The sequence below is a fragment of the Equus quagga genome, chromosome 17 (genome assembly GCF_021613505.1).
Source record: "Equus quagga isolate Etosha38 chromosome 17, UCLA_HA_Equagga_1.0, whole genome shotgun sequence".
NCBI lineage: Eukaryota > Metazoa > Chordata > Mammalia > Perissodactyla > Equidae > Equus > Equus quagga.
In genome coordinates, this window is record NC_060283.1 from 31,884,185 (window position 1) to 31,893,596 (window position 9,412).

Consider the following 9,412-nt stretch of genomic DNA (forward strand, 5'->3'; position numbering starts at 1 on the left):
TTCACAGCGCTTCCTCTCACCGCAGTGGACGCCAATCCCCTGGACACGGTCAAAACCTCAAGGGCTCCTGTAAATCTATCACTAAACATCTGTTGTTCGCCTGGAAGTATTTCTAATGCAAGTTGTATATTTTAGACTTTACACAGAAATGTGCCCAACTCACAAGTGCTCAGGGTTACGATTTTCCATAAAATGAGCACGCCCATGTGACCGGTACTCAGAACAGAACGGCACCCCAGACACATCCTCACGCCCCCACCAGACAGCCAACGCTGTTCTGACATCTCACTTAATGCCTTCATTATGTAGGTTTTTGTCTGGCTTCTCTCAGTCACATTGTCTGTGAGACTCCACCACGATGCTGGGTTCCTCTGTTTACCCTCATTGCATCATGCAGAATCTGTGATCTCTCATCCTGTTGATGGACATTTGTGTCCAGGTTGGTGCTGGTCTGAGGAGTGTTGCTACGAACGTCCTCGTCTGTGCCTTTTGGTGAGCACAGATGTGTACCTCTGCTGGGTGTGCCCGGAGGAAGGGAACTGCTGACTCCAAGGGGGTATGCAGGTTTACTCTAGGAGACAGCACTGGACGCCCCTCTGCACGCTCCCCCAGGAGCGAATGAGAGCTCCAGTAGTCCCACATCCTTGCCAACACTTGGGATTGTCTGGCTTATTATCCCAGCCATCTTAGTGTCAAAAACTGAGAGGAGTCTGAGTTTTCACCCTTCGTGCAAGATAACAACTTAGCCTGCACATCTTCGTGGATATTCCTAGAAGACACAAGATTCCTGAGTCAGAGACAAAGGACAATTCGTTGCTCACAGCAATAGCAGTGGCCAGAATATCAGAGATTTCTTGAAGCAGGTCCCTGAGTCTGGCTCCCACAGGGAGATGAGAAGAAGGCAGGCGACTCCTGACACACATAGGGTTACGTTACAGGAGACTAACCCTGAGTCAGGGAACCCAAATCTTTTAAATGGGCAGTAAGCTGCTTTCCCTTTGCTCCCAGGGGAGACACTCTCTTTATCAGACTGGGCATTAAACAGGGCTTCCCTGGGTTCTCAGGGACACTGTCTCTATGTTCCAAGGCAGCTCGGTAGGAAACGTGCTGGTACAGACAGTCTGGAAAAACGTGCAGAAACAAGGGGGACCATGAGGACTGACACCCACACCTAGTGGGTGTCTGACTAAGGAGACAGAGCATCTTTTCGTGTATTTATTGGCTGTTTGGATATCCTTCATTGTAGAGCCGCTGTTGAAGGCTTTTGTCCTTGTTTCTAGATTGTCTTCTTTTTTAATCGATTTGTAGAAATTCTTCTTTTTTTTTTTTTGAGGAAGATTAGCCCTGCACTAACATCTGCTGCCAATCCTCCTCTTTTGGCTAAGGAAGACTGGCCCTGGGCTAACATCTGTGCCCATCTTCCTCTACTTTGTATGTGGGACGCCTACCACAGCATGGCGTGCCAAGTAGTGCCATGTCAGCACCTGGGATCCGAACTGGCGAACCCTGGACCGCCGAAGCAGAACGTGTGCGCTTAACCACTGCACCACCGGGCCAGCCCCTAAAATATGAAACACTTCACGAATTTGCATGTCATCCTTGCACAGGGGCCATGCTAATCTTCTCTGTATCGTTCCAACTTTTTAGTATATGTGCTGCTGAAGCGAGCACATAGAAATTCTTTATATAGTCTATGTGCAAGTCCTTTGTTCTTATACAAAATTACACTCATTGCCCTGTCCCAACCCCCAACCTAAGATGTTAGAATTGAAAGGTAAGTACTGGTGACAGTGATGACAATGAAGATGATGATGATAGTGATGATGGTATTGATGATGGTGGTGACAACGATGATGATGATTGGATGGTGATGGTGATGACAATGGTGATGGTGATGATGACGGTGCTGATGATAATGGTGATGGTGATGACGATGGTGATGATGGTGATGATGGTATTGTTGGTGGTGACAACGATGATTCGATGGTGATGGTACTGATGATGATGATGGCGATTGACGATGATGGTGCCAGTGCTGATGGTGGTGATGGAAGAATGTAGTCAGTTAAGCGGATACTGACGTGCTGTTTTGGATCCTGTTCAAATTCCTGAATACATCTATCTTGCTCTTTGTGTAAAACTTTTTGGAACAAAACTTGGATGATTAATATGCTTATCAGTTGGAATGAAGATATTAAAATTGATGTGGAATTTTAGAGGGAAGTTCAATTAATTTTCCATTGCAAATACGAACAAGATTATTGGATAGATTACTTATTACTTTCAGCAGTAGACACTGAGATAATTAATTTGTTTTTATTGCAAATCAGAATTAAATTAGTAAATGAATTGCCTTTTCAGGGTCTAGAGCTCAGTGTGGTGTATCTAGCTTGGGGAAAATGAAGCATTGCAAAAAAGAGTAATATTACTGAGTGAATTGCTTTCGCTTTCTGGTTGAAATAAAATAATTGTCAGTTTAGTTTGCCTTTGTTTCAAAGGGAGGAGAATCCTGCACGTCTGAAGCTGCTTCTAATCTTAAAAAGCGTTATGGGAGTCAGCCCAGTGGTACAGCAGTTTAGTTCACATGTTCTGTTTTGGTGGCCTGGGGTTTGCCAGTTTGGATCCCAGGTGCAGACGTGGCACTGCTTGGTAAGCCATGCTGGGGTAGGCATCCCACACATAAAGTAGAGGAAGACGGGCACGGATGTTAGCTCAGGGCCAGTCTTCCTCAGCCAAAGGAGAAGGATTGGCAGCAGATGTTAGCTCAGGGCTGATCTTCCAAAAAAACGAAAAAAAAAAAAAAAAACAGGGGCCAGCCCAGTTGCATAGTGGTTAGGTTCGAGCACTCCGCTTCGGCAGCCTGGGGTTGGTGGGTTCGGATCCCGGGTGCAGACCTACACACCACTCATCAAGCCATGCTGTGGCAGCATCCCACATACAAAGTAGAGGAAGATTGACACAGATCTTAGCTCAGTGACAATCTTCCTCACCAAAAACAAACAAACAAAAAAAAAACACAGGCTCCAACCCCCACCCATGCAATCTGTTTTTCTCCCAAGATTTTTTATTTTCAAATTTTCAGTCTTATAGAAAATTTAAAAGAATAGTACAGCACCCACCTTTTATTCACTCATGGTTAAAATTTTGACACATTTGCCTGAGTGGGTGTGTATTGGTTGTGTTTGGGAAACCATTTGAATATAAGTTGCAGATACCCCACACGTCAACGCTAAAACCTGCAGCATGTATTTCCTAAGCAAGAACATGCTCCTTAAGTCCCATAACATCATGATCTTGCTCAAGAAATTTAACACTTAGGACACTGCTATTATCCGACAAATAGTTGATATTCAAATTTCTCAGCCATCTCGCTGACGTTCTTCGAAGGTACTTTATTTGTCCCACCTAGGACCTAATGAAAACTACATTTAGCTCCCACAGCTCTTCAACCTCATTTAATTATCCTCAGCATCTCCTGCCTTCTCTGCCTGGCCCTGGGGTTTTTGAAGAGCCCAGGAGAGTCGATTTTCAGCATCCCTCATTATTCGCATTTTTCTGAATGTTTCCAGACATTTACATCCAAGTTCAATATTCTTGGCAGAAAGACCACAAGGCTGCCTCCCCATTGACTCCTCAGAAGGAACATGGCATCAGACTGACTTGGTGTTGGTGAGTTCAGGTGGCCTGCCTGCTTTAGGGGGGTTCTGCTGGACTTCCCCACTGCAAAGGCAACTTTCCCCACGTGCTGAGTGAGAAACCTGTGAGATGACCTCCTGGGACTCTGTCACATCCTTTCTGTCCCCAGTCTGTTGAGCGTTTCTAGCATGAGATGGTGTTGATACTGCACCTTACTATTTAGCTTAAATGGAAATCACAAAGATGTCCCTCACTCTTTTTCACAACTTCATCCCACATTGAGAGGAGACATCCTAGCCTATTCAATAATCTCTCATCAGCAGGCATTTGGGCAGTTTCTACAATTTTCCTGGTATAAATAATGTAGTGATGAACAACATTTTCCACAGTTTATTGGGGGGTCATTTTTGGGGAGATAGTAACATCAGGGTAAAAAGCCTAGAAGTGGGGTGGCAGGGTCAAAATATAAATGCGTGTGTAGTTTTGGTAGATATTGCCAGCTCTCTTCCCTGGGGCTTGTCCTAGCCTCACATCCCAGCAGCATCACAGGAGAATACTCTGCCCACAGCTCCCTAAAAGGGGTGAGTAGCTGAGCCCCCGGTGCTGCCAATCCTACAGGGGAGGATGATGTCCCAGTGCACCTCTGATTTGCATTTTATGATGAGTAAAGAGAAGACCTTGTCATTTTCAAATGCATTTGTGTATTTTTCAGGGGCAATTCTCTGTGCAGGATTTTATCCCATTTTTCTATAACTCTCCTTCTTAATTTGAAATAATTTTTTCATGCGCTCATAAATAACCTCTTTATATTCCATTAACGGTGCAAGCACTTTCTCCCGCATCATCATTTTTCTTTTCTTTTGATTGTTTTCCATTAAAAACTTTCCCATGACATTGATTTGTCCAGTCTTTTCATTTTCACATCTAGACTCGGCTGCAGTAAGAAAAGCCTTTCTCTACACTCACCTAACACAGAAACACACCACGTTTTCCCCAGTCGTATGCGTGGCCGTATTTTTATCTTTGGATCCCTTACGGATTTAGAGTTTATTTTTGTGTATGTGTGACGTGCGAGACCAATTTAATCTTTTAGAAAAATGGCTACCACGTGGTCCCGAAAGAATCTGTCACAGCGCTCACGTGTTGGCATGGTTCGATAGGCCACGACTGTCATGTACACACGAGAACGAACTTGGGATTCTCTCTGGATCTCCTATTTTGTTCCCCTTTCAGAAGGGTTCTACAGTTTCCCTCAAGTAAGTTTTGCACATTTCTTGTGACATTTTTTCCTAAATATTAAATTTTCTTTGTTGTTATTGCAATATTTTTACTTCTACTCTATCATTAAACTAGTCATTATTTTATGAAAAAGCAACTAATTGTTGGCTTTTTTCTCTAAGATATGTATCGGTTATCTGCTGCTGAGTAACAGACAGCCACAAAAGTTAGTGACTTAAAACACCAGGCCTGGGGCTGGCCCCGTGGGCGAGTGGTTATTTTGCACATTCTGCTTCGGTGGCCCAGGGTTCATGGGTTCGGATCCAGGGCTCAGACCTACACTGCTCATCAGGCCATGCTGTGGTGGCATCCCAAACAGAAGAACTAGAATGACCTACAACTAGGTTATACAACTGTGTATTAGGGCTTTGAGGAGAAAAAGAAAAAGAGGAAGATTGGCAACAGATGTTGGCTCAGGGCCAATCCTCCTCATCAAAACAAAACAAAAAAATCAACCTTTTTATTCACTTAGGATCTGGTGGAACTACTGGGCAGGGCTTACTGGTATGACTTTTCCTTGCTGCACCTGGTGACATTTTGGTTAATTTGTGTCTCTGGAATTTGGGTTAGAAGATCTTGGCCAGGACGGCTGGACTCAGGGTCCGCTCTCCTTCTTGTCCTTCCTTTTCCAGGGCCCCTCTCTGCCCACGGCCTCTCCATCAGGGTACCAGGCTCTGCAGTGATGGCCATTACTCATTCCCGATGTTAGTAATCAGTGTCTTCTCCCTTTTACTTTTCATCAGTCAGGTTAGACATTTGTCAATTTTATTGATTTCTGTGAGGACACAACTTTTGTTTTCACAGATTCTGTTTGGTTTTTGTTACATTGATTTCTGCTTTTAAACTTACCACTTTACTTCTTCTGCATGCTGTTAAATCTTCTTTTCTTTTTCTAGGTCTCGAGGTGGCATGGAGATCATCTATTTTAGATCGCTATTGTTTTCATGTGGGGCTTGAATTCTTGTGGGAGGAGTCTAGCAGCTGGGAGCGGCCCCTGGCTGAGAGCCGGCAAGAAAAGGAGGCCCAGTCACGACCACAAAGAGCTGGTCCCACCAACAACCTGCAAGAGCTCAGGAGCAGAGACTTCCGAGAGCCTCCAGAGAGGAGCACAGCCTGGCTGCGCTTCGTAGGACGACGAGCAGAGAACCCAGCCACCCTGTGCCTGGAACTGACAGCAGACCTGGGAGCTGAGAGCCCGGAGGGCTGCAAGTCCTGGAGTCCATGGTAGTTTGTCACACAGTCGCAGAAACTTAAACCTGCACTTTTGACAAGAACACAACAGAGTTGATGTCTTATCCTTCTCAGGACATCACATCAGGAGGCTCATGATGTAGATCAGAGCTGTCGTTGACGTCAGCTTTGTGCACTTGACTAGGTGGGTGTCAGCCATGTGTCTCCACTGTAGTTATAGCTTCTTTTTTTAGTTAATAACTGAATCCTAGGGAGATATCTTGAGACCGTATAACTATCTGCCTCCTCAGCAAAGTTTTCCTCCCCAAATTTTGCCTCCATCTTTGGCTGCGAGTGACAATTTTCCAGCTCCATTATTCTATATTTTTTCATTGAAATTCTACTGTAAGCGGAAACTTTCCTTCATCCTTTGTTTATTTATTTCCTTATTTATTTATAGTGTCGACCGAGGAATTATTTTATCCAGCTAATAGTCAATTACTGTTCTTGTTCAATTCGATGTCCCATTGTCCCAGATTTGGCCGTGAGAGCCCCTCGATGCTGCTCTCTGATCCTTCTTACGTCCCCATCGCTGTTTGAGCCTCTCCTTGTTTTCTGGCACAAGATGCTCAGGGCACACCTTGTACTTTCCCTCTCAAGCTCTGAAATCAGCCATTTCTCCGAGGAATCTCTATTTCTTTTGGTGGAGAATGGAATTCAGAGACTCACGTTGGCAGTCTATGTGGGTTCAAGGCTATGGGTGCCACTGTTTTTAGACCCATTTGTGAAATGAAGTCACAGTCTGTGCTGACATCAGTCCTGTCCCAGGGGGTTCTTGCTTCCTTGTCCTCAATCCCACACTCGCATCTCTCTCATTATATGTGGAAACATCGGCTCCCACACCTTGCATACGTTTCCTTGTTTGCTCAGTACCACAGACCTCACGCAGTACTTTAAGGGCTGGTATGTCCATCTGTGTATGAAAATCAACCCAATTCACAAGCCCTCAAGGTTTGTTTACATTTTTCTTCAGAATGAGGGCGTATAGTCAGAGAACCGAGTCCTCAAGTCACCAGGGTTTGTCTTTCTCCCTTCGAGTGTCACTAAGTTTGGAAATTCTCTCATCCTTGTTGATTTAATTTTCTTGATTTAAGCGAGAGCAAGTCACTGTCTATTCCAGGCAGCAGAGGAGCTGAAGTTAACATTTAAAGGAAAGTTCCTCTCACTGGGACATGTAGGAAAAGTCACCTGTAAGCCTGACAGGGTTCCGTCCACCCACACGCTTTACAGGAGCTGCACTTCCGCTCACACGCATGCACTTGCACAAGGACACACACAGATGCTCACACACACAGACAGGCTTTTTTATGTGAAGAAATCAACAGATTGTTTGCTGGGTTATGTCTGCAACGAGACGAAATTCGATCTACATACATCTCAGAGTCCTGAATTGTCCATATTTACAAATCGCCCTCCTTCCACACAACGATTCAGCAGCAAACGTGCTTTCATAAGGAGATTTTTAGTTCTTGGTCTCTTCTATGGATGACCCTCTGATCCTTGTTAGAATGGTACAGGCATCTGTTCAAGACTCACATTTAAAATGACTCAAATGCCATCATTTGGCACAGCGGCATGTTGTCACAGTGGGTAAATTCAAAACCCTGGATATGCTTCGCACCTGCAGACAAATTTACAGAGCACGCATGGAAAGTGCAAGCACGCTTTTAAGCAGTAACCTACATAGAAAATTACCAATTTGTCTTGAGGAAACACCTCATTGGGTATGAAAATGTTACATATTAAAAATTCAGGGAAGAACATGAATTTGTATTTTTTTGAATCCAGTGTATCTTTCTTTGAGAAATGAATAGCAACATTTGAAAATATCTCTTTCTTCTTTTTGATGGGTGTCATGCTGTGAATGGCTACATATTCACAGAAAAGTTATATAGTTTAGAGCTTTTGCTAGAAAACGTCATAAAGTGCTCACATTTATGAACTTTGGCTCTGCTAGCGTGAGATAGCGGACCATCCCTGGGCAGTGTGGCAGCCAGCAGTCGCTCACAGATGGTCACATTCCATGTCTGTGCCCTCAGCACGTGCCCCATGCTGATAATCTGAGCCTCGTCCTCACGTGGTTACACTTCCCATAGGATTGGGAGAGTTTCTGAACCCAAATTCATGATCGATCTAATATCTGTCCCCTAAGATACTCATAGATTTATGCCACAATACATGCTCAAAATGAAAACACTTTCCACCAAAATGTTAACACGCAAGTTAAATGCAGAATGTTTTGGTTGAAAGGTTCAAGACACAATTTCATTTTGTAGAATGAACCCTGGGGATCATCAAGCTGCGATTTTCAAGGGTTGAGGTTTTGTGGTTGAAGGACCACGGCCATTCCCCAGCGTGATGCCAAGCCAGAGCTGATCAACGACAGGAAAGCCCGGCCAACACCCACGGCTGCTGGAGGAGGACATGGGGCATTTGCCAGATCCACTTCCTCAGTCATACTTTATTCTTCTGTAGCCTGTGTCCTCAGTGCATCCAGCCAGCTAAAGTGTCAGTATTTTTTAAATTTTGAATCCTGTTTCATTTACGCTGCAAGACAGGCTTATTGATGGTCATCGGCCACTGGCTGGTGTTAACGCCGTCCACCTGGGGGTCTCACCGAGGCTTTGCTGCTGTCTCAGACCACAAAGCATCATTGACGGGCGCTTCCTCCAGGGACCCACGGAGGGTGATGGGGACAGGAGCACACTGCGTGCCCCGCCTCGGCTTGGAGAGGTGTGTGTGGACTGCGACCTCCTTTGTACGCTTCCTGGACTTCTGGTATACAAAAAATAATGATTTTCACAAACATAAATAGTTGAATGGAGATCAAGTGGGAATCCTAGCTCTGCCAGCTGGATGGCTCTAGGACGGACATGACTTCTCTCTGCCTCAGGTTAAACATCTGGAAAACGGTGATGATGGAGGTGGTGGTAATAATAATAATGATGACAGTAATAAACCTCACAGAGTTGCAGAGGGGATGGGAAGACCTAATCGAAGAAAATTTAGTCCAATATCAGCATTTAGTGAAAAGTCCCCAAAAAGTTAACTCGTTCACCTAGACCTGTCAATATGCAAGTCCCTCACCAAATTGTCGCAAATTATTATGTCTCAAAAATTATGTTAATTTTCTAGTTTAAATATCACACAGTTCTGAGGGGAGCTCAGTAATTCCCTACGTGAGTAGGAGGCTGACTTACTTTCATCAAAACCCGGGGCCTTTTTCATGGCTTCGTGCTTTGAGGGATAATGTCTGTGCGTGATAGGG

The 9,412-nt window shown here is 44.6% G+C and overlaps 1 non-coding gene across 1 annotated transcript; it reads right to left on the reverse strand.

The window, feature by feature from the left end:
* Positions 1-1,562: 1,562 nt before the first annotated feature.
* On the reverse strand, positions 1,563-1,671 carry LOC124229690 (U6 spliceosomal RNA). The gene has a single exon (XR_006885951.1). It is a non-coding gene; the product is annotated as a U6 spliceosomal RNA (small nuclear RNA).
* Positions 1,672-9,412: the final 7,741 nt, after the last annotated feature.